Source organism: Ambystoma mexicanum, chromosome 10 (genome assembly GCF_040938575.1).
Source record: "Ambystoma mexicanum isolate Mex_15411 chromosome 10, UKY_AmexF1_1, whole genome shotgun sequence".
Classification (NCBI taxonomy): domain Eukaryota; kingdom Metazoa; phylum Chordata; class Amphibia; order Caudata; family Ambystomatidae; genus Ambystoma; species Ambystoma mexicanum.
Window position 1 is genome coordinate 56,407,418 of NC_090932.1, and position 23,972 is coordinate 56,431,389.

The 23,972-nt window shown below is 46.8% G+C and overlaps 1 protein-coding gene across 1 annotated transcript in view; it reads left to right on the forward strand.

The window, feature by feature from the left end:
• The window catches only part of DYNLT2B (dynein light chain Tctex-type 2B), a 200,606-nt gene that overhangs the window by 43,266 nt on the left and 133,368 nt on the right, over nt 1–23,972 (forward strand). The window lies entirely within an intron of this gene.

The following is a 23,972-nucleotide window of genomic DNA, read 5'->3' on the forward strand; positions in this document are numbered from 1 at the left end:
AACCCTTTGTAAGCTGCATGCTCATCCTGTATGGGTTTGCAAGACACAGCAGCTTGTGACAATGTAGCACAATCAATGTATCTAGAAATCACACACTCTTGCACCAGTTACCCAACATCATTAAAGTCTCCCAATGATCTTGCACTGTACCTTCTTTTTCTCACATGTGCACTACCTTTACCCTTCTGCTTGAGAAAACACCCTTTAATCCTGTAGACACCACAAACATCTGCTCAAACCTCACTCTTACTATTACAGCCAAGCTCCTGCAAGTAGATTCTACCTCACAAGTACAGCATTCTTTGAAATTCACAATCTTCTCAATGACGACAAAGCTGCTTTCTCTCCTGTTGGAGGTGTCTATTCTGCTCGGTCTCTGCCCTTGTCAACCTCAAATCAGAAGTTGTTTGGACATCAAGAGTGCCAAAGCCATGATCCTTTTGGGCATCTCCCCTAATTTTGGCAATATTGACCAACCCATTCTCCTTGCTCATCTTGCATTTGCTGGTGCTCCTGATTGAGCACTCTTCCAAGATATGGTTTTTCTTCTAGAACAGACCACTTTAAGTAGTTTTACCCCTCCTTCGCGCCACTTTTCTGTTTCTTTCTCGTTGGTTTTTTTCAAACTCTCTCCCAGCCGTAGGACGATGACCACTCTATTGAGCTTCTGGAATGAAGCCCTGCATGTGGTTGATTGGGGCAGCATAGAGGTCCTTCTGGTCGGATTTGGGTTGGAGGACCGTAGATGAAATGTTTGAGGGAGAAAAGACAAAGTAATTTTTTCCGAAAATAACTTTTGGTGTTCTCTCCCCTGAACATTTCAGACTTTGCCCTTGCCCCCCCACCCCTCTACTTACTTGTGGGCGGCACACCTCCTTGTGTGCAGCCGTCTCCAACATCCCTCTACGATGCCGGTTCCCTTCACTTACGTGCTTGGGAACCGGCGCCGCAGGGACCTTTCGATTTTAATTCTTTTTCACATGGGGGTGTCCCCTATGCGGGGGAAACATCCGCAATCCCCAAATCCGAAAATTAAGAACATGGAGAGCAGGGGTTAACCCTGCAACCCCTGCTCCTCATGTTCGGTATTTTCCCATTCGTACGAATGGTGCAGTCTTTTTTCCAGTCTTTTGTACCATTCGTACAAATGCATGCAATCTTTTTGGACGTTGCCCTTCTGGTCATGGTCGATTTGTCAGTGGTGATTTGTCGGTTCTCAACACCATGGATATCCGTGGGTTCATCCATGTCCAATCAACGGTTCTGCTCCTTGCTAGAAGAAAGGACAAAGACGATGCATCTATGGTCTTTTTGCTCCTCTGGTTTCCGTCTCATGCTAGTTCCTGCAGGCACCACCACTGTTTAACATCTACCCATTGATGTGGCAGGATTGTTATGCTATGCTATGTTAAGCTACATTATGCTCTCACAATATTGCTGCATTCCTCTGCATGCAGTTTCTCTGCCATGGCCAAACCCCCGCCTGTTGCAGATTAGACACCCTGTAGCAAGGCAAAGGGACACTCTAGACCTTCTCTTCTGTTTGCTCTCTACAAATATAGCATGAGCACCATATATGTCAGATAACAATAGTATTTCTGCGAATGCCGTTTATCCATGTTCCAGCACAATAGGCCTCATTACGAGTCTGCCGGTCCGGAAATAAGGGTGCCGGTAGCAAAGTAACGCCACCCTTTCCGGACCAGCAGACTACAACTCTGCTTTCCAGGGCCTGGGTGCCTGGTAGGTCTGACCTGCCTGGTGCAACCGCCCGGAAAGCAGAGTTGCCACTGAAGCACCCGCACCATTAGCAACAGTGCTGTTGCTTCCGTGTCCCCACTCCCATGGAGTCCTATGGGGTTCCATGGGAATGGGGACTAATATTTTCCGCCGCCTGATATCCCGGGTCGCCGGGACTTGTAATGTCCCGGTTGCACCGGGCTATCAGGCGGTGGAAACAGTGTTTCAGTCTGGCAGCAACCCGCTGGTAGCGGCGGCGGGGTTACCGCCAGACTTGTAATGAGGCCCAATGTACCCGCATGTGTCTGTCACAAAGTCACAAGTAAGATGCTCACAGTTATTGCCAAATGTCTGCAATGTCATGCCAAGAAACCCCCCCCCCCCCATTGTGAAACTACTGTAATATATTAGTGCTTGCTTAGGATATGCAATATAACCTGAGCTCTAAGGGAAGGCCCCTCAGAGCTGTGTGTGCTGACTGCCTGGACACTTGTCCTGCTGTATTTTCATGCTTATTAGCTGCCCACTCTGTATGCTGTGTATTTGCGATCTAATTCAAGAAGCTGGGTTTACCATCAGTCTTTATCTAATCTCCTTATTTGCTGCAAGCTGAGTTTGATGCCGTGGGGCATCTAGGAAAACAGTACACAATATTGTCACAATCTTATGCTGATGACACTCCATTTTATGTAAAATTTCATCTCAACCAGGGGAACTGGATCAGCTAAGTGGAGCCCTTGTGCAGTCCAAATCACAATGCAGCAGAAATATCTGTTTTTGTGTGGCAGTATAACAGAAATCCTTTCTTTAGGATAAGAAAATAAAGCCATCCTCTGATCAGTACAATTTTATTAATGCTTTAGCCTCATTCAGTCAGACCTTTCCAGTAAAGAAACAAGTGGGAAGTGCCTCAGGTGAATGCTGTGTTGGCCTGTGGTTCATCTTTCAGCTTAAGTGCCTCAGGAAAATTACTCCAATATTTCATTTCAAGCACAGCACCATCTTAGTTTGGGGGTGGGGGTGCTGCTGTCAATCCCAAGTTGACAATGCCGCCCTCTTATAACCTGGGTTACACCACTGTCTACTAAGCAGGCTTTAAAGCTTTAAAGAGCAGCGAATGTGACTGATGGGGTGGTTTACAGCCTGAAAAAGGGTCACTGTCTCAAAAGCAAGCCATTCTCATGACTGGCTGCTTTTCTGACACTGGATTCACTTAAGAATGGCCTCCCTGGCAAAATGATGTCTGCTTGGGCTGGATCCTTCTACGCAAAGGAGGAGAAAGCACCCTAGTGGCCACACATGGCGCTTTCTACCTTTTTGGCTTTCCCAACTTTCACAGTGTCCTCGAGTGGTCGACATTTCGCTGTTCAGGCTGCCACTATGTGAGAGGTTCCACCGCTGGATCTTTCCTCATCCAAGACTTTAGGGAGCTACATTAAAGTAAGATGCACCTTTTTAAAATAGTAGCAGTACTCAGTAGCTGATCTACCGCACTATAAGACCTCAACGCCAGTGCTGTTATTCAAAACAAATATTTCTGAGGCTGGCCAACTGATGGAAAACTTTCCCAAAAAATGTTTGAAGAGCTTTTTTTAGATATATTTTGATAATTCTTTAGAGCATCACATCTCCGGGCTCTTCCCTTTATTGTTGTGAATATATCACTTTGTTCATCATAATGAACGTACAAATAAATGAATAATTAAAATACATGTTCCACTTCTATTCACTCTTTGTTAGAAAATGTAGGCAACCTTCCATATATTTAGCACAAAAAAATCAGAAGCATTAAGTATCATTTCCCTCATATGGCCATTCATAGCTTTATAAGTATGCCTAGCTTTCTGAGCCAGAGAAGAGTTTCTAATGATATTAAACTCAAGTCGACTAATCCACTGTACGTGTACAAAATTGGGCAATCGCAAAGCAAGCCTCCACAAAAGTCCCTCCAAAATATCCCACCAATTATTAGAGGGTTCTAGGCTTGATTCAATTCGTATCGTAGGAGTGAGTTTCATGTTATGAGCTTCAAATAAGGCTACACGTTTTTTAGCAAAACCCCTTAAGGAGGCCATAAGGGCCTCTTTAATAACCGATTTCCTTTTAAGCTCACTGCCATTACTCACCTGATATCATCAGCCTTGTTCTGCAATAAGAATAATATTTCTCTGCAACTTCAGCACCCTTGGTACTGTAGGTGCCTTTCCCCGGCTTACTACGTGTGAGAGAAAATAAAATAACCAACACCACCCCTGTCGGGGAAGGAGGCACTGAGACCTGGCTGCAAGAGTCCAAAGGATAGTTTATTTCTCCAGCTAGGAAATAACCCACAAAACCCTCCAAAATATTTACATTATAACAAATATATATATCAATTAAAGTAACTCTATCAAAAAATACTAAATGGACCCGATTGGCCAGGCGGTGTGGTGCTGTAGGTGTGGGTGGCATCTCTTCTTTCTGATTGGCTGGGTGGCTGACGAGATGATGGACGTCAAATATCTTGTGCTCCACGCAGGTCAGGGTCCGGTCACTGTGGTCACTACCTAAGCTAATATGTTGCGTTCGAAAATACACTAAATAACAAATTATCTAAACATTTTATGCTACTTTTCATATTTCTACACAAGTCACACATAGTAATTGTCAGTACAATTGGGCCATTCGTGGTTTTAATGGGAGGCCTTGACCTTTATTGTGCATGTAAAAGAATCAGGCTATGTTTCGCATCTCTTCCTAGGTTTCAAACTCATTAGTGCAAGTAAAAGCATATATAATAATAATAAAAATGCTTGAGGTTAGTAGTGGGTGTGTTGGGTGGGTTTCGCAGCACAGGCGAGGGTCTGGCACTTGAAAGAAATACCTTGCAGGGAGCGCAGGGTCAGGATGGCAATAAATTGCTCTAAATGGGGGTGGGTGGCTTGCACGTTTATGGGGACAAACGAGCAGAAAGTGCTTAGCTCATCCTGGTGCACATGCCGGTTCTCAGACGAACAGTGATCTCAGAGGAAGAAAACTGTAATATCTCAGACAAACAGTGATCTCAGAGGAAGTAAACTGTAATATATTGATTGTTGCAACTTTCTCCAGCTTCAGCGTGAGAATGGAAGCGCAGAGCTTTCCTTCGCAGGGGGAGTGCAAGGGTGGGGGCCAGCCAGCTGCCTGCGCGCCTTGTGTGTGTGTGTGTGTGTCTTTGTCCTTGGCTGCTGCGGTGGAAGGGGGAGCTGAGCATTGCTGTACTATCGCAGTGAGGCCTGTTTACCCAAGATGGAGTCGAAAGGGGGCACAAAAGATGGATGCCCCGTGTCCTGCTCGGTGGTCCCATCTATGTAGCGGTCAACCGTGGTTAACTTTACATAAGGGCAAGGGGCAATACCACTACCGGAGGCACGTGGTCCAAGCCTTGTACTGAGGTGTGTACGATGCGAGGGGGCCCGAGGACCCCTCGCTCCCATAAATTCCCCCCTTTCGTTACATCTAAAGTAACAAACTACTTTATCTCGTTCTTTTGGTTCTCCATTCGGTAGCGCTCAGCTTCAGCCACAGCCTCATCCCAAGCAGGTGTACCCTTTATTGGCATCCATGCTTTGCACACACTTCTTAAGCTGTTACCTCTTCTTTCGTATTCTTCTGGGGTGACCATTAAATATATCCCACCATCCCCATCTAAATCTATCCATACCTCGTTATACCACAGCAAGTTTTTTGGTTCTCTAATGGTAGTGTACTAATGGTAGTGTAATGTAGATTATCGACCACGTCCCCATACTGTCTATAGATGGCAGTCATCCTATATTGTGGTGTGGTGTATTCTCCGGTTTGTACTTGGGCATCTATCATGGTAGCCACCGTTGTCTGTCGGCCCACTGTTACCATCATCATTGCTGAATTAGGCATATTATTTTCACAGCATCTTAGTCCCAGTTGGCACACACAGAATATTAGGAGAAGAAAGACTATGATGGGAATGAGTATCTTCGCTGCTATGTTCACCCATGATGGTATCCAGCTGAACAGATCGTCGAACCACGTGTTGTCTACTCCCTCTTCTGCTCTCATTCTTTCTCCTAAATTATGCACTGCTGTTATCACATGTGACGGTGTCCCGTTATCAGCATCGGAAGTTGGTACGAACGTGCAACACGCCCCCCCAATTTTTTTGCAAATGCCACCGTCCATCGCTGTGATAAGATCTAAGACATATCTGTTTTGCATCGTCATCAGGTGCAGTGCACGGAGCTCTATTTTTATGATGTTGAATCCTTCTTCAGTGTCGTTGGCCAGCTGGATGAGCTCCCAGCGTGTTATTTACAGCCATTTCGCGTTGGCCCTTGCTTGAACGCCTGGTGCTAGGAACGATGCAAAGAATGTTTCTGCAGATGAGAAAAGCTTATACTGTTGTGGGATTTTAGCAAGAAGTTCTGATGATTTGGATGAAATATAATTGGATCTTTTGCTGCGTGACAACTTGGTTTTCAAAGTTTCTTCTGACAATAGTTCGTATGCTGGGGGCTCTGTGATTGTCTCATCGGGCGCTGTCGATGGTTCAGCCGATTGCCCTGCTGCCGATGTGTGTCAATTGGGCTTGCTGTAAACTGGAAGTGGCTCTCTGGTATCACCATTAGTGCTGAGTGAAGTGTGGCTAGGGCACAAGTGCCCCTCCAGGATGCTGGGAGATGCAGGTAAGCTTGTTTGCCACAGATCCAGTATGTCCATTAATGCAGCAGTGCCTTTTTTCATGACTGGCATTATTAAAGTCTTATTGCACTGCCGCACGGTTCCCATGTTCACCTTCCCTTCTCCATGGAAGCAAAGTTTGTGCGGTATTTCCTTTTGAATCTTTATGGGTCTCTCCAGGGGTGTGACCCATGTCAGCTTGGTGATATGCTGTGACCAGATGGGGATGCACATTTCTTTTGCCCATTTGTATGTTTCATCTGGCAGCCCTCAGAGCCCCTCAGCTTTGCATTCAATCGTTTCATCATGCCACTTGCCATCTGCATATCTTGTCCCTTTTATAACGAAAAATGGCTCCTGGAGGCAGATTACTCCTTGTCGTCTGCTGGTCCAAGTTTGTTCGTTCTCCAATTTTTCCATAGTGACTGTGTGGGCTTGAAATTTCTTTTTTATTCTACACAGCATCAGATGAATCAAACATTGGGCCTCAGACAAGGGTGCTTCCTGTGGGATTAACATTTTTGGGGTTCCAGTTGCGTAAGGAATAAGTGAGCACACATAACTTTCATTGCTTGCTTTGCTGCGGCACTCATGTCTGAATACCATTTGTTTGATTGGTCCGGGGGTCGGGGGTCCTCTATTTCATCTAACCCCAGGTTATGATAAATATCGTATCTCTTTTTTCCCACCCTCTTTTTCTCCTCCTTCTGTTTTTTAATTGGGTACCAACTCGTGGATATTGCAGCGGGAATATTCTAGACCATGCTTCATTTATATTGTTCATGGTGACGTGTGTATTCAGTAGTGGTTTCTGGTGCAGTGTGTGTACGCATGCTTGTATTTCGGGAATCAGTTAACCAATAGTAATCATCATTTACATTCCATCCAAGCTCTATTTCCTTGGCTCCAGTATTATTCAACAATGGAATAGCAGTTTTGTTTACGTGCATTTGTTCAAGGGCCAAAGTTATATTTTTATCATTCAATTCAATGTTATAAGTGTCCTTCAAAATAGCCGTTGCTTCAGTCCATATTAGTTTAGACCCTGGTTTTGTCATATCAGTTCCGTTCCCCCTTTTGTTCATTTCATTTGCCACATATAAAACAACATTATACCAAATAAGATAAAACATCATTATTGCAAATAGTATGGCAGCATATTTTATAACACATTCCAAATTATTTAATCTACTGGCCCTAGTGGCATCCCTATTTCTATCTAACATTTCAGCTTGCTCAGCCATTTCGTCGCATTGGCTCATGTTGAACCTATGTGGGCGAGACAAATTCGTTAAGTCCTATGAAAGAAATATAATTGCAATTATTCATTCTTTTTCATTTCTTTACCCAGTTAGGCATTTAACAATTCCTTTTCATTTCATCATGGAATAAATGAGGAAAAAATAGAAAAAACGATTTATATGAGAAGAAAAGAAAGAGCGAGAGAGACAAAATATGTAAATTCTTAGTTTTTCCCCTATACTTTCCCTGTCTAAGTTGCTATTTTCATCATGTCAACCTGTGCCAGTGATGGCATCCACACAGTTGGTTTCATTTTGGGGAGGTGTAACACTCTGTGCCCTTCTTACGTCTGAGAGGTGCACTCAGTACTTTAACCCTGTAACTTTAACTGCAGTTGGGGTGCTGTACACCACTGTGTATGGACCATGACATCTTGGTGAGTTCCACCTTCTTACAAAATTTCTAACAAGAATTTGCTTCCTTGGCATTAAAGGCCCCTCCGTACTGCCTGCTGTCGGCATGGAGGTGTCTGTTGCTACATCTTCAGTAAATTTGTTTTGCTATGCTGCGTACTGCGCGCGTTAGCTGTGTTAGGTATTCCTTAAACTCTTCTCCCAGCACTGTGGTAGCCCTGTGCGCATCGGATGCCCTCCTAACAGGGGAGAGCGGTGTGTGCATTCTCCTTCCATCACAATTTCGTGCGGGCTTAAATGATGATCCTTGCATGGTTGGTTTCTGAGTTGGAACAGTGCTAGGGGCAAACTATATATCCAATTTTTTTTCGACGTGCTGCATAATTTCGATAAATTGCTTTTGAGCAGCCCGTTGATTCTCTCCACAACTCCATTGGCCATTGGATGATAAATCGAACATAGTTTGTGTTTCACCCTCAGAAGGGAGGTTACTTCTTTGAAGAGGTCATTCACAAAGTGCGTGCCGTTGTCTGAATGGATCACGTCACAGATTCCCCACCATGAGAATACCTCTCACACAAGGAACTTGGCAGCACATTTTGCATCAGGATGGGGACAGGGGCCCGCTTCCACCCACCGTGAAAAAGGGCATACCACCACAATCAAGTATCTTGCTCCGTTACACCTTTCTCCCATATCGGCGTAATCGATATGTAGTTCCCTAAATGGACCTGTAGGGCGTGGCAAAGTGCCACGCAGAGTTCGCAATGTCATTCCTTAGTTGTACGTTTGGCATGTAGTACGTTCAATCACAAATTTAGTCAAGTATTTGTGTAGATTTGGAACAAACCAATCCTCTTGAATATCTGAGGCAATGTGTTGTTTTGCAACGTGAGCTGGAAAATGCAGTTTTGAAATGCTACTTCTAATAATTCTACGGGCATCACTACCTTACCTGTCGTTTCCTGTCTCAAAATGAGATCTGTGACTGATTGCTTACACCCTTGTTTGCCCCACAACTCCTGCTCTTCCGGTGGGGCCCTTCTCTGGAGTTCTATCAATTGTGCTATGGGTGTGTTATTGTATGCATCTGCTAGTTGTTCTGCTGTGGTTGTTTTTACAATGTACTCTGATGTTGGTGTCTTATTGAAGTACTAGGCTTCTTTCGCTGCTGCGTCCGCTGCTGCGTCGGCTGCCGCGTTCCCCAATGAGACGGCGTCTGTGTTATGGGGATGGGCTTGGCATTTAGCTACTACTGATGGTTCTGCTAAAGCTTCTATTAGTTAATTTAGAACGTGGCATGTTGTACAGGGGACCCGTCTGCTCTTCTGAACCCTCTCCTTCGCCAACGTGATAGCCCTGAGTGAACTGTGGTGGTGACATAAGCTGAATCTGAATATATGGTCACGGCACAATCTTTGGCTGTGTGTAACGCGCTGATTAGCACAGTCAGTTTGGCTGCTTGTGCAGAATAGTATGAGGGGAGGCGTTTTTGAACAATCACTTCGTATGTGTCTTCTTCCATGCGCACTACCGCCATCCCCACATGTTTCTCTCCTGTCTGAGTTTATGGATGCTGACCCATCTATGAAATACATTTCTCCTTCTGTAAGGGCGTTTTCGCTTGCTTTGGGAATGTCATCGCCCTCTCCCTCATATATGCTACAATCGTGTTCCTGTAAATCCTCAGTTGTGCATGGCTCTGTAATGAAGGTAGCTGGGTTTACTGTCTTGCATCTGACCACATGTACATTTGGACTTGATATTATTATTTCATAAGCAGAGGCTCTCTGTGTTGTGAGGGTAGATTTTGATCTTTCTAAGATAGCAAATAACGAGTGTTCCGCATATAGCGTCACTGAACATCCCATTACGATCGTGGCACTTTTCTCAATGGCGAAGTCCGCTGCAGCGAGGGCCTGTTCACAAGCGAAATGTCCCTGCTTTACTGGGTCTAATATTCCACTGTAGTACGCTAATGGTTTGTGGCCTAGCAATGTCTTTTGTGTCAATACTGCGGTCATTAATGTTCCATTGCTGTGTGAAAACAGGAAAAATTCCCTTTCATAATCTGGATTTGCAAGGACTGGGGCATCTGAAATAAGGTCTTTTAATCGAGAGAATTGAGCAATTGTCTCCTGTGTCCATTTTATTGGGGTTCTGTTCTTTTGTGCTTCTTTTATTGCTTGTAGTATTGGCCGTGTGTATGCTGCGTAATCGAGGATCCAAGCTCGGCAATAGTTACATATCCCAAGAAATGTCTGCATGTCCTTTACTGTTTTTGGTATGATAATGTGTTGAATGGCTGCTGCTCTGTCTGGTAGTATTCTTTTTCCATCTTTAGATATTTGCTGGCCAAGATACACAACGTCAGCAAGGCAGTATTGTAACTTTCCTTTGTCCACCTTGTATCCCTTGGCAGCCAATACGTTAAGCAGTGTTATCGAGTCTTCTCTACACTCTTCTTCTGTTTTGCTGCAGACGAGTAAATCGTCTACGTACTGTATAATGGTGCTCCCTACATCTATGTTGCCAATGTCTTCTCGTAGTACTGTTAAAAATGCTTGGGCTCTCACAATACCCCTGTGGGAGTCTGCGATGTTCATATCTGCTGTTTCCTAATGTAAAAGCTGTAAGGTACTGCGACTCTGCCTTTGATCTGAAAAATGCCTTTTTCTCTGTGCGAGTGGCACAGAGAAAAAGGCATTTTTCAGATCAATGACAGTGAAGCAAGTTGCCTCTTTTGGTATACTGCACAATATTGATGACGGGTTAGGCACTAAAGGGAACTCTTTTTGGATGACGTCATTGAGTGGGCGGAGGTCCTGGACCATTCTCCACGCCCCTCCTTTTGCTTTCTTAATCGGAAAAATCGCTGTGTTGCATGGGGAAGTTAATGGCACTAAGGTACCTTGGCTTAGGAGTGCATTCACTGTTTATCTAATACCTTCCTCTGCTTCTTTGGATATTGGGTATTGTTTCACTCTGGGTGGGAGGGCACCTGGTTTCAGTTTTATTTTTATGGGAGTTACCTCGTGCAACAATCCTACATCGTGTGGTCCTGTAGTCCAAATTTCAGGTGCTACCCTGGCCATGTCTTCTTCAAATATTGTCAGTGGGGCCTTTATGTTAGCCATGAGTGGGTTGTGTATTTCTCTGTATTGAATCACAATGTCACATGGTATGCTTATTTCCATTATTATTTCTCCATCCCCTTCGTAATCAGTGAACAATTCTTCATCAGTAATATCTTTTAGCATTATGTTTGGCTCTATGCATAGCACACTTCTCCACTCGCGTCCTTGCGTGTCCAGGCCTATGACCACAATGCCTTTGTTGGAAACTTGAACTGCCTCAATGTCTATAGACATAATTGTGCCTGGCACTACATCTGTTGGTGTGATTGGGCGGAATATTAAGTCAGATGGTATTCTCCACTCTTTTTGTGTTATTTCAGGCACTACTCGGGCTAATACCTGTATTGCATAGATGAACATGTCCATGTCAATGGGAATCCCTCTTACTGCAACTTCCTTTGTAATCGTGCTTATTATCAAGAGTGCCCGTACGGGGAATACCCCTGGCGTCGAGCACACTATTCCTCTTTCAGTAAAGGCTATGGTCATGTTTAACTTACTGAGTAGGTCTCGTCCCATCAAATTGATTGGCGCATCTTCGTAATACAATAAGGGTGCACCACTGTTTTTCCCCCCCAACTGTTACATCAAGATCTTTTGTATAAGAAACTTTTAAAAAAGCCCCAGAGAACCCCTGCGTCTCCAAATTTCTTCCCAAGAGCTGAAACCGCCCTTCGTGAGGCATGATTTTTCTGCTTCAGAGTCTACCATAAAGATAAACTGCTTGTTTCCTATCTCTGCCGCCACTAGTGGTTCCTCATTTTCACTTTGTGTGGTGGATAGGACTGGACACGCAAGTGCTCCCTGTGGGCTGTCCTAGTCTTGGTATCTTTGCTGACCTGGCATTGAGAAAACGTTGTCACCCACGACCGTTATGCCGCGGAATGGTGCAGGGGCACCGTTTGCGGCCGCTGCAAAAGGGTTATTGTTTATGTTCCCTACTGGGTTTTGTCTCGCCATGGGCTGTAATCCGTTTTGCTGTTGTGGCTGCTGCTGCTGTTGCTGCTGCTGTTGTGGGGCTGGCTGTCTCTGTTGCATTTGGGGGTCATAGCAGTATTGATCCTGTTGTCCCCCCCTCCCCATTGGAGCTCCACAAGGGCTACCTGGGTGTGGGCAGCCCCACCCCTGTTCATTGTTCATGGGCTGTTGTTGCTGTTGAAAATACCCTGATGGTCGCATTCTACAATCTCGTGAATAATGTCCCCATCTTCCACAATTCCAACACGACCCCTGTTGTCCTCCCCTTGGTCCTTGCCCACCATACCCTCTGTTTCCCATTCCTCCGTATCCTCCCCTTTGCCCGCAGTACCCACCTCTTCCTTGGGCCGGCCTGTTCTGCCACTGCGATCCTTGGCATGGCTGTTCCTCTCCGTTCCACTGTCCCTGATCTTCTCCAACCCACTGTGCTGCTATCCCAACGGGCCTTTCTCCCGTGTTTTCCTCTCCTTCGTTTCCTCTGTCTGCTGTTGTACTGGCAGTAATGGCGGCGACCTTCACTAATTTCGTCTGTACTAATTTTGCTTCGTCAGCCAGCCTCTTTTGCGTGACCTCCTTTTCCTTCTCTTTGATCCTCCTCCAGTGGTGTACAATTATGCTCTGAATTTCAGGCCACCCTTTGGCTTCGATCCCAGCTATTATGTCCAAGGCCTTTTGCACCTCTTTCGGCAACCCCTTTTTAATGATAAAATAGAATAAAGCTGTTGATTGATTCCATGCTGTACCAGTTTTGCTTCTCCATAAATCTTGCACTCGCAAAATGAATTGCGCAGGATCCTCGTTCTCCTCCATCGTGCACTGCATCACTGCATGTAAATCTGGAAATGCACGCCGCAATGCATCCCACACTTGTGCTCGAACATTGTTGAATGGTGATCCATCGTGTCAGTCACAGCTCATCGTTACTCCCGGGAACCCTGCCCTTTCCCAGATTGTGTCTGCTTGGTCCCCGATTGCTGAAACTAATAGACTACATCACCTATAGCTAACGGCACACCTGCCGTGTTCTTCTCAAATACATGTATCCACTTACTTGCCCCTCCCGTCAGCGGGGGGAGGAGTTTTAACAGGTTGGTTTTGTCCATGTGGGCCCACGGAATGTAATTTGGCCTACCTGCTCCTTTATGTATCAGTGGCATTTGTAGTTTTTGTTTCTTTCCCGTTCGGCTTGTCTTCCCTTTTTTCGTTCTACTTACCAATATGTTTCCTATCCTCCCTGTTCGTTGTCTTAATCTACCTTGCCATAATGGTGGCAATAGTGTGTCTGGGTAACGGCGGTTTGGCAGTGGGGAACCCTCTGCGGCAGCTGCCTCTTCGTATTCATCTAAATCGTCCCATATTTCTTCTATTTCTGACTCTAGCTTGTTATTATCCTCCCAGTTTTCCTTCGGTTCACTTCCTTGTCTTTCACCCTAGTCTCCACTTTGTTGACTCTCTGGTGTATCTGGGCGTATAATTCTCACTGGCTTGTTATTCAATTGGAACAGGAACTGTCCTGTCTGCCACTCTTGTTCTTGCCTCTGCTGCGATGACGTCCCTTGCGATACTATAGACTGCCCTGATACCGAGGCTGCTGGGGTTGCATTGCTTGCTGCCCCTATCGGGGGTGTTAGATCTGCCAGTGACAGCGGGGGTACCTCCCCTCCCCCTGGCAGCATTTGCCCTTTGTCACATAAAGCTCTTAACTGTGTTATTTCCATTTGCGCGTGTGCTAACTGACGGTTCAAATCACCTGTTAAACGTGCTATATGCACAGGAGGCGCACTCGTCGGGCCGTACAAGCCTCCCTTGTCATATGCTGGAGGTTCGGGGGCTGTTGCCCCGCTCTGGGCAGTGGCGGTGGGTGGTATATACAGGGGTTCACTAAACCCTACCGCTGGCCTAGTCATTAAGGTATAGATTTTTTTTACTTCGTTTTCGGTTGTAGTTGTTGAGCATTCCCCTTTTGGTGTCCCACCTACTTCAGGGTTTTTCTGCTTTTCTGTCATTCGGCTTGTACCTACCTCTGCCGTGGGGGCAACTTCCTCAAACATTCGCCATAGATCTAACACTTCTCTCCGGTTCTGCAACTGTTTCCCTTTGTATCGCGCTAACAAATGTGTTGATACTAGGTCCAACATTCTTTTGTCAAATGATCCTCCTTCTGGCCAAATTGGTGTAACCCCGTCTCCCTTTATCTCAGTGATCCACTGATCGTGATACTTCTGTATCCTGTCGCTATAAAGTGGAAGGTGCTGGCAAATATGTGCCAGTGGTGTTACTCCCCCCATGGCAATGTTTCTTTTCCTTTCTTGTGTATTCTGGTACCTTGAATCTCTTCCCACCTCTAACTAGGTATGTCAGTTACAATATGTGGAAATAATGCGTTCTTTACCAATACTCACAATTACCATATGTCACATTAGCCTTCTGAGAGGTGTTACCTGATCACCCCTCACAGTTTATTTCTTCTGCTTTACCTTATATCAATCACAAATTACTTGTATTAAAATACTTTGGCATGTTCAACAAGACATATACATAAAAGCAGACCAACAAACATATAATCATGCAACATACACATGCACTGCTTGCGCGCGTTTGTTCTTTCCCTATTCCCGTTACTGTCCCTGTTTTTTCTTCTTCCCTATACTACCTACTATTTCGCATTCACTCCCCACCTCTTTCACCTTTATTATGTCTCAAGATTTCTTACTTCCACGGAAAAAGAATATTCTAAAAAGTACTCAGAGCCTACACGAGACCCCTACTATTTTTCTATTTATCTCTATTCTGCACTTGGTCGGGACAAATGCTACGCGGCGCCGCCTTCTACCCCCTACGGGGTAGGATACCACTTCTCTTCTTCTTCTCACTTCTTACAACACCTAATGGCCATATAAAGAATAGATCAGAAAAGCCTCACCGTCACTCACGCAGACCCTATTCTTGGTTACCTTCCCTTTGTTGCTAATTCCCCTCCTCCCGTATTTCCCCTTACCTTCCTTTGGGGTCTTTGCAACCGGGACTCCACGTGTTCAGTCAGGTACTCCGAGGGTCACCGCTCACGGCCGGACCTCGCTCAGGTCCGTCCCCCAACCAACCCGTGGCCTGCCTTGGCGAGCAGCTTTTTTCGATCGGGTATTCGTCAACCGTGAACCCTTGACCCTTTCTTCTTGGTGTGCAGTCTGGTCAACCGCGGAGGCGATGGTTCTGCTGGGGGGCGCCCTGGATCTCGCTGCCGGGCGCCGCAGGCCTCAAGGCACCTCTCTAAATCACGTTGCGGGGGTCACCAAAAATGTAGGTGCCTTTCCCCGTCTTACTACGTGTGAGAGAAAAAATTAAATAGCATGCAAAACCCCTTGTCGGGGAAAGAGGCACTGAGACCCGGCTGCAAGAGTTCAAAGGATGGTTTATTTCTCCAGCTAGGAAATAACCCAAAAAACTCTCCTTTCTCATTACATCTTATTCATATTTATATTAGTCAAAGTAACTCTAACAAAAAATGCTAAATGGACCCGATTGGCCAGACAGTGTGGTGCTGTAGGTGTGGGTAGCATCTCTTCCTCCTGGTTGGCTGAGTAGCTGACGGACATCAAACATCTTGCGCTCCATGCAGGTCAGGGTCCGGTCACTGTGGTCACTACCTAAGCTAAAATGTTACATACTAAATAACAAATTATTTAAAACATTTTATGCTACTTGTCACATTTCTACATAAGTTACACACAATGATTATTTTCAGTACAATTGGGTCATTCGTGGCTTTAATTGAAGGCCTTGACCTTTATTGTGCATGTAAAAGAATCAGGCTATGTTTCGCATCTCTTCCTAGGTTTCAAACTTATTAGTGCAAGTAAAAGCATATATAATAATAAAAATGCTTAAGGTTAGTAGTGGGTGTGTTGGGTGGGTTTCGCAGCACAGGCGAGGGTCTGGCACTTGAAAGAAATACCTTACAGGGTGTGGAGGGTCAGGATGGCAATAAATTGTTCTAATGGGGGTGGGTGGCTTGCACGTTTATGAGGACGAATCGAGCAGAAAGTGCTTAGCTCATCCTGGTTCACATGTCGTTTCTCAGACGAACAGTGATCTCAGAGGAAGAAAACTGTAGCATATTGATTGTTGCAACTTTCTCCAGCTTCAGCGTGAGAAAGGAAGCGCAGAGCTTTCCTTCGCAGGGGGAGTGCAAGGGTGGGGGCCAGCCAGCTGCCTGCGCACCTTGTGCGTGTGTGTCTTTGTCCTTGGCTGCTGCGGTGGAAGGGGGAGCTGAGCATTGCTGTACTATCGCAGTGAGGCCTGTTTACCCAAGATGGAGTCGAAAGGGGGTACAAAAGATAGATGCCCCGTGTCCTGCTCGGTAGTCCCATCTATGCAGCAGTCAACCGTGGTTAACTTTACATAAGGGCAAGGGGCAATACCACTACCGGAGGCACGCGGTCCAAGCCTTGTACTGAGGAGCGCACAATGTGAGGGGGCCTGAGGACCCTTCGCTCCCAAACTCTCTCTAGATTTTTCTCTCACACTCCCCTTTTTCACACACACACTTGTTAACACTATAGCGCATACAACTTTTAAACACACCCACTTTCTCATTCCACACCAATATCCGCCACAAACCTCTCAGCACCAAGCTCTGCTGTTTGTCCTCTGTCTGGTCTCTTAGTTCACTGCCACACCTCTTGGCCCCACATTTGCAGCCCACTCTCTGCCTCGTTCTGTCCTCTTTTATGCTGTGGTCCTGCTGGTTCAGTCCTCCCAGCCCCCCATCTCCTGTCCTCCTTCATTGGTTCCAGCACTCACCTGGCTCAAATGACTAATCTTTACCTGCCTTTTCCCTAGGTGTTGGGTTGCACAGCTGAGCGCCTTCAGGCTGATAGTTCTGCTGGTGGTGTTCTTCTTTCTGTGCTTGTGAGGTTTCTGCCAAATTTGGTTTGGGATGATTTTTGGGTTTCTCCTGTTTCCCTATAATATTTCCTCACTCCCAGTTCATTTTCTGTTGCCCCACTATTCGTCTGGGGTTGGTATTGTATTGTATTTGTCATGTATGTAGCGCCCTTTCCCCATTTGTATGGCCTCAATGCGCTTTGTGGTTGGAATGCCAATCGGGGACCATAGCCCATGTGTGGGAGATTCTGAGATCTGTTTTATAAGATGCATCTGTGCCTTTTGCCAGGTTAGGACTTCGGTGGGTTGGCTAAGCTCCCATAAGCATACATCAGGGGTTTCAGTGTGGACGGCTATGCAAGCTGCTAGACCCGAAATCCATAGCCATAGCTGCATTCTAAAGTGCATGGATGGGTGGCCATGCCTGCAGCCTATAGCCACAGACATGGTGCAAGGTATACAAACCTTAAATCCGGAGGGAGATTAATCTTCGATTCTGTTCTTCTGGATCCACCGTGATTAGCTGGTCTTGCCGGTTGGGGTATCTGTAGATTGAAAGCCTGAGCAGTGGGAGAGGGGCCGGAGGGACGGGAAAGTAATTTACGATCATCCGTGGGGGGGTGCGAATATATCCTGTTGTACCGCTGCGAACGCTGCCGGCATCCCTGGAGGTTTGAGTGGATAGGTGTGTTGTCAGGTTTGGGCCAGTGTTTCTGTGCGCGTATCAACAGTATAGAATGCGAGAGATTTCAAGATGAGGAAGGGAAGAGCCAAGTTTTGAGGGCTTTTCTGAATGGCAAGTGATTGTCAATGTTGCATATGTGCAGGGGCAGAGAGTTTTAGATGATCAGCGCTTGGATGGAGAAGGATCCCTGCAGTCTGTTGCAGTTGTAATGCAGGACAACTAAGAGAGCTGCTGTGCTAGATCGGGGTGTCCTTGAGGGGTGGTAGCGAGTGACTTTGTCTTGGAGGGATTCCGGGCCGGTGTTCTGGATGGCACGGTGAGTGATGCACATGGCTTTAAAGGTAGTGCGTTGACCAATAGGGAGCCAATGGAGAACTCTTGGTGTAGGGCTGATGTGTTCTCTGGGAGGGAGGCTAATAAGCAAGCGGGTCACAGCGTTTTGGATTCTTTGCCGTTTCCTTAGCTGAAACGCTGGTGCACCTAGATAAAGTCAGTTTGCATATTCTAAGCTGTAGATGATGTCAGAGAAATGGTGAGGTGAGGTGAGGTGAGGTGAGGTGAGGTGAGGGAAGATACCCCTGAGGATGTGTAGGTGGAAGAAACAGGTTCTGGAGACAGAGCTGATGTGTTGGGAGATGGATACATCCGTGTCCAGTGTGCATCCAAGGTTTTTCACTGAGGTGGAGGTTGCTGGGGGGCGTGTGCGGGGGGGTGGGGAGAGGCTAGGGATTGAGGACAGGTTATAAATTGAGGAAGGTACATTGTTTTCCCACAGACTAGGATTTATGTTTTCCCAGGATTGAGGATGAGGTGGTTGGTTGTCATCCAGTAGTCTATTTCCAAGAGGCATGATGACAGATCTCAACGGTTGGAGCCTGGCAATTTTGGGATTTTAAGGATGATCTGGGTGTCGTCTGTGTGGTTGTAGCAGGTGAGATTTTGGGAGCGGATGAGTGCGGGGAGAGGATTCAGATAGATGTTGAAGAGGAGGGGAGAGGGATGCTACCAGTGGAACCCCTTTTGATACTGGTTGGGATGTGGAGGTGAAGGGGGGGGGCATGATTTGTGAGCAAGTAGAGATGAAATAGGCATTACAAGTGAGGGCAGTGGCTTTGATTCCTGAGGAGTGTAGCCGGTCTAGGAGAATGGTGTGGTCGATCTTATCGAAAGCAGCAGTGAGGTCAAGGAGAATGAGTACAGCGCATCCTTCTGCGTCCACTGTTCTTTTTAGGTCGTCCCAAACAGACACTATGGAGGACTCCATTCCTCTGAGCGGTCTGAATCCATATTGGGCAGGGTCAAGGAGATTGTTGACGTCAGGGAAATGGCTGAATTGTGCTTGTATGCTGTGCGGCCCATGGTAGGTAGGATGTTAGGTGTAAATCCCCAGTCCATTCTATTATAGTTCTCCACTCCATTCCCCTGGTTCTATTTCCGTTTTTCTTGGTTGTTTCCAAGTGCATTCTGAGAGTTGCAGTTATGAAAAACAAAAAAGAGAACTCTGTCCAGTACTGGGAGGCCTCATGCAGCAGAGGGCGGTAGCAGCATTTGTATTCATGGCGCATTTAAGGAGTTAGCCCCCTCCCTCAACTCTACCTTCCCACCTCTCGGACTCTGGCTTGCGGTATGGTAGCCCCTGTCCCAGGTAGGCAGGGCGTTGCCAGGTCTCCCCTGACCTGTCACTGTGCCAAAGTAAATTCTGCTCTATTTGCACCTGGGAAATGCACATCTGCCTTTCCGGGCACAATTGTGCCATCATCGCCTGCACCCGTAGGAAGAAAATGGCAGCCAACATTGAAATGGAAAAGGGACTATGTCCCTTTTCAGACTCTGATGGCCATTTTGGAACATGTTTTCCATTTCTGCCACAGTCATCCAGAAAGGGACCCTAGTCCCTTTTCCATGTTAATGGTGATGGCCATTTTTTTTTTTTTTTTTCGTCTTGAGCTGATCTCCCATCAGATGAAGAAAAAAAAACTATCCGCACCCCGGTAAATACAAGGGCGCGAATAGCTTTCACGCCCTGGCTGGGTGGGTTGGACATGGGCTTTAACGTGCCACACCCCGAGCTTGGGGAGGCATTAAAGACCAGGCAGGCCCCCCAGTCGGTACATGAAACTATATGAATAGTTGGCCTTTTGGCCCTCATCTGGGCTAAATTGCCTTAAAAAGGGCCAGACCAAGCCTGTATCAGGCCTGGTGACGGTCTTGGATGTTCTTTTAACTGTTGGGGCAGAGCTTAGGGCTGTGTGAGATGGATGCAGCCTTCTGACCTCTTCAGGCTTCTCTGCTGTTCTTTGGGTGCAATTTCTGAACTCTGGGGGTATTTTCCAGTACTGTTTGTTTGGGATGGGGAAGGGATGTGGGGTTCACGGTCCACTAGGACTTCTTAGATCCACAGACTTTGAGAGGTCCTTGGACTGTAGGAGGTGTGTGGACCAAATGGAGCTCATGGGCCTACACTGTGAACCTCACAAACATGTTGTTCAACTCTGGAGGATTTGTTCTTTGTACAAGGTTGTGTGCTTGTGTTCTCCCTTGGGGATTTTGATTCTGGGATGGGTGCAACCAGGGAATCCTCCCAATAAGAGTCCAGAAAGTCATCCATTAATTTGGGAGGTATTCAGCCCTTTTTGTCACCCAAAAGGAACCACCAAGACAGGCAAGGAATGTCATTGCACTACGCAAACAACTGGAATAACAGCGGTTCAGTCCCAAATGTATTTCTGAAACGGCAATCATACAGGTCATCGGCGACCCCTGCTTACTGGGTTTTTGGAAAAAAATGAAAAGCTTGGCTATTCTCACAGGAATAATAAGGTTCCAAGTATCGGACTGCTGACCGGTAAATGGGCCTGCCCGGCACCACAACTGTATCCTCTCCACTGTATTATACCCTTTTTGCATTGCACTTTAATATGCCTCGTCTTATTAATGTATGTACTTTGTTAACTGAAAATATAACTACATGCACATCAATTGTAAGTTGTAAATATTGTACTGTATGCATCTTGTTAACTTAAATGAAACCATGTGTACATCAATTTTAACCTTTAAACGTTCGCCCAGATACCTTTTGGGTTAGGAGCGCTATATAAATAAAATAAATAAATCATGGACAAAATGGCGATTAATGTAATCTAAACATGCTCAACCACTTTGCAGCATTAAACACACTCGATCAAGCAACTCTTCTCGTGTGACTTGCCACGCAGTTTCGGTTCGCAGGCACGCTGCTTGCCTGGCTTGCTTCCCGTCTGTCAGACAGGCAATAGCAGATCCATATGTATACATTGTGAATCATTTGCCATCCAGTTACTGCTACTCTATCTCTCACCCTATCCCTCTAACTAAGATTGGAAGGTACATCCTGGTCTCCGACCCCGGCCTCCCTATCGCCGATACCTACAATGGGGCTTCCTCCAGACAGATTCTCACTGACATCCTCTTTGTCGTCCAGACCTATGGACCATTTTATATGGTCTCCGTTTTCTCTCCTTTCTTCTTCTCTCCCATTACAGTGCCACTAGGTGGGAGGTCCGCTTGGCCACCTTCCACTCCTCCAAGACCATCATTAATGTACATCTGAACAGCACCGTCTTGGTTCAGGGCCCTCAACCCAATTAACTCCTTTTTGATAGGCATTTCCTGAGTCTTATCAACTTCCTCCCTTCACCTGCTACTCCTTCCGCCACCTCTCTGGCACTCTCGTATTCCTCCTCTGATCACCCTCGGGCCCCTCTACCACCTCTACAGGGTGTACTTCAAGTCTGTACCCCTCTACGGAAGTCAAATGTGGCAATCTGCTCCACGTCTCTACTCTCACCTCTTGTTCTGCTGACAAACACTCCTCTGACATCTGTCGCCTCCTCAACGAACTCAAACTAGATGTCCTTGCTCTCACAGAGACCTGGATATGGGTTCACTCTCCTCCCTGTGGACTACAAGATCCCCTGCGAACCCAGAGCCAACCGTCCTGGAGGTGGAGTAGCACAGATCTTTCCAGAGTGGGTCCCAGCCTGTGTCATGCCTATGCAGGCTTAATCCTCCTTTGAATGCCTGGTCTGCAGGCTCTCTATCTCTCCTGGCCTCTCTCTTAACTGTGGTCACCATCTACAGGCCAGCTGGCCAGGTCAACCTTTTTTCCTCTCTAAACGGGCCGACCGCTCCTCTTCTCTCCTTGCCTCTACTTCTCAACTTCTCCTCAGAGATCTCAACATCCACCTGCATGCTTCTAATCCCTCATCTAGCTTTTCTGCAGCCTCTGCGACACTCTCTCTCTTTCCATTCTGCCCTCTGGCCTGACACCCTCTGCCGGACATATTTTGGATGTTCTCATCACCTCAGACATCCCCCTCTCTAACCCTCTCAACACTCCTCTCTCTTGGACAGACCATGTTGTACTCTCCTCACATCTGAAACTCTCTATCCCTCAGGAAAAACTGCCCCAATCCCCAGCATTGCCACCTACATTCTCGGTCATTCGGCCCATGAAGCATGTGTCAGTGGATGCCTTTGCCTCTACTTTCTCTGCTGCTCCTAATCCTGTGACTGACTCGCACTCTTACACAGCCCTTTCTAATCTGCATCTTTCTATTTCCAACACCCTGGACATCCTTGTCCCTGTCATGAGAATCCGGCTGAAGCCTACCTCCAAGTGTTACTCTTGGTATGAGTTTGACCTTGCCGTCCTGACACGCAAGTGCAGGGTGGCTTAGAGAAAGAGCAGGGCTTCAAGCGCATCGTCTGACAAACTGGCCTGCCGCCTGCTCCAAAGGCAATACAGACTATATGTCCTGTCCAAAAAGAGAGCACACATTCAAGCCTGCGCCTCTGTGGCCTCTAACAACACGGCCAAACTCTTTAAAATCTGCAAGGGACTGGCCAATCCTGGTGCAGTCTCTACCTCTCCTGTTCCCTCTCAGGCCCTCTGTAGCTCTGACCTCTCACTTCTCTACTAAAACTCAGGACATCATGTCCTCTATCTCATCTTCCTCTCCCTCTCTCGGCCCACCTTTGGCCATCTATCTCTCTCTTCCTCCTTTCTCCTCTTTCTCTCTGACATCTGACGAGGTTTCTAGACAAGTCTGATCTATGAAAATGAAGTCCAAACAGGTGCTCCCCTGCTCCTCCAGAACCATCAAGGACCATATTGACACCCTCGCTCCAGTCTTGGCGATTGCTGTGATCACTCTTTCCCCACTGGAACGTTCCCCTCTCCCTTTTAGCACCCCCTTGCGCACCACCTCCTCAAGAAGCTGTTTGCCGATCCTACCTGCCCTGCAAACTATCGCCCAATCTTCATTGCCCCTTTCCTGGGAAAACTCTTGGAAAAGCTGGCCATCTCCCAGCTTACTCGGCATACTGAATCTGTTGGTTGTATCCATGAACATCAGTCTGGCTTCAGGCTGCCAGAGGCACGGAAAGGGTTTGCCTGAACATCTGTGAAGATCTGCACTCTTATCTTGATTCCAGCAATCCTTCTGTCCTCATCCTCCTTCATCTTTCCTCTGCCTTCGTAACGGTCAACCACACCATCCTGATCAATCGACACCGTGAGAACCTGGGCATCATGGATCAGGCCCTGGAGTGGCTGACCTCCTTCCGCTTGGACTGCCCCTCCTAGGTCCAACTTGGTCCCTTTCTCGCCGCCACCTCTCTCTACCTGTGGCGTTCCCCAGGGCTCTATCCTCTCACCGTGGTTTTTCAACCTCTACTTGACCCCTTCGGCCCACCTGATCTCTACCTTCTCCTCTAACATTTAGTGTTATGGGGATGACACTCAGTTTTCCTTCAGGCTCCCCTCGGCTTCCTCTCCTCTCTCGCTCATTCCTGACTGTCTTTCCGCAATTCAGGATTGATGTGCCTCCAACATTCTCTGCCGTAATGCCAGTAAGACGGCGATCCTTCACATTGGGACTCCTGCCCCTGCTTTCCCTCTCTCACTCTGTGCCTTGGGCACTCTTCCTTTGCCTTCCTGCGAAGCAAAACACCTTGATGTCATCTTCGACTCCTCTCTCTCTCTCCTCACATCTCGGACGTTGCCAAGAAGTCCCACTACCAGCTAGCTGCACCTCCTCAAAGGGACTATTCCCTTTCTCGCTTTCCCCCAGAAACTCACCGTCTCCAGAGGCCTGGTTCTCTCTAGGCCAAACTATTGCAACAGCCTCTTTCTCAATCTGCCTTCCTCTGCTCTCTGACACTAATCCAGAACAT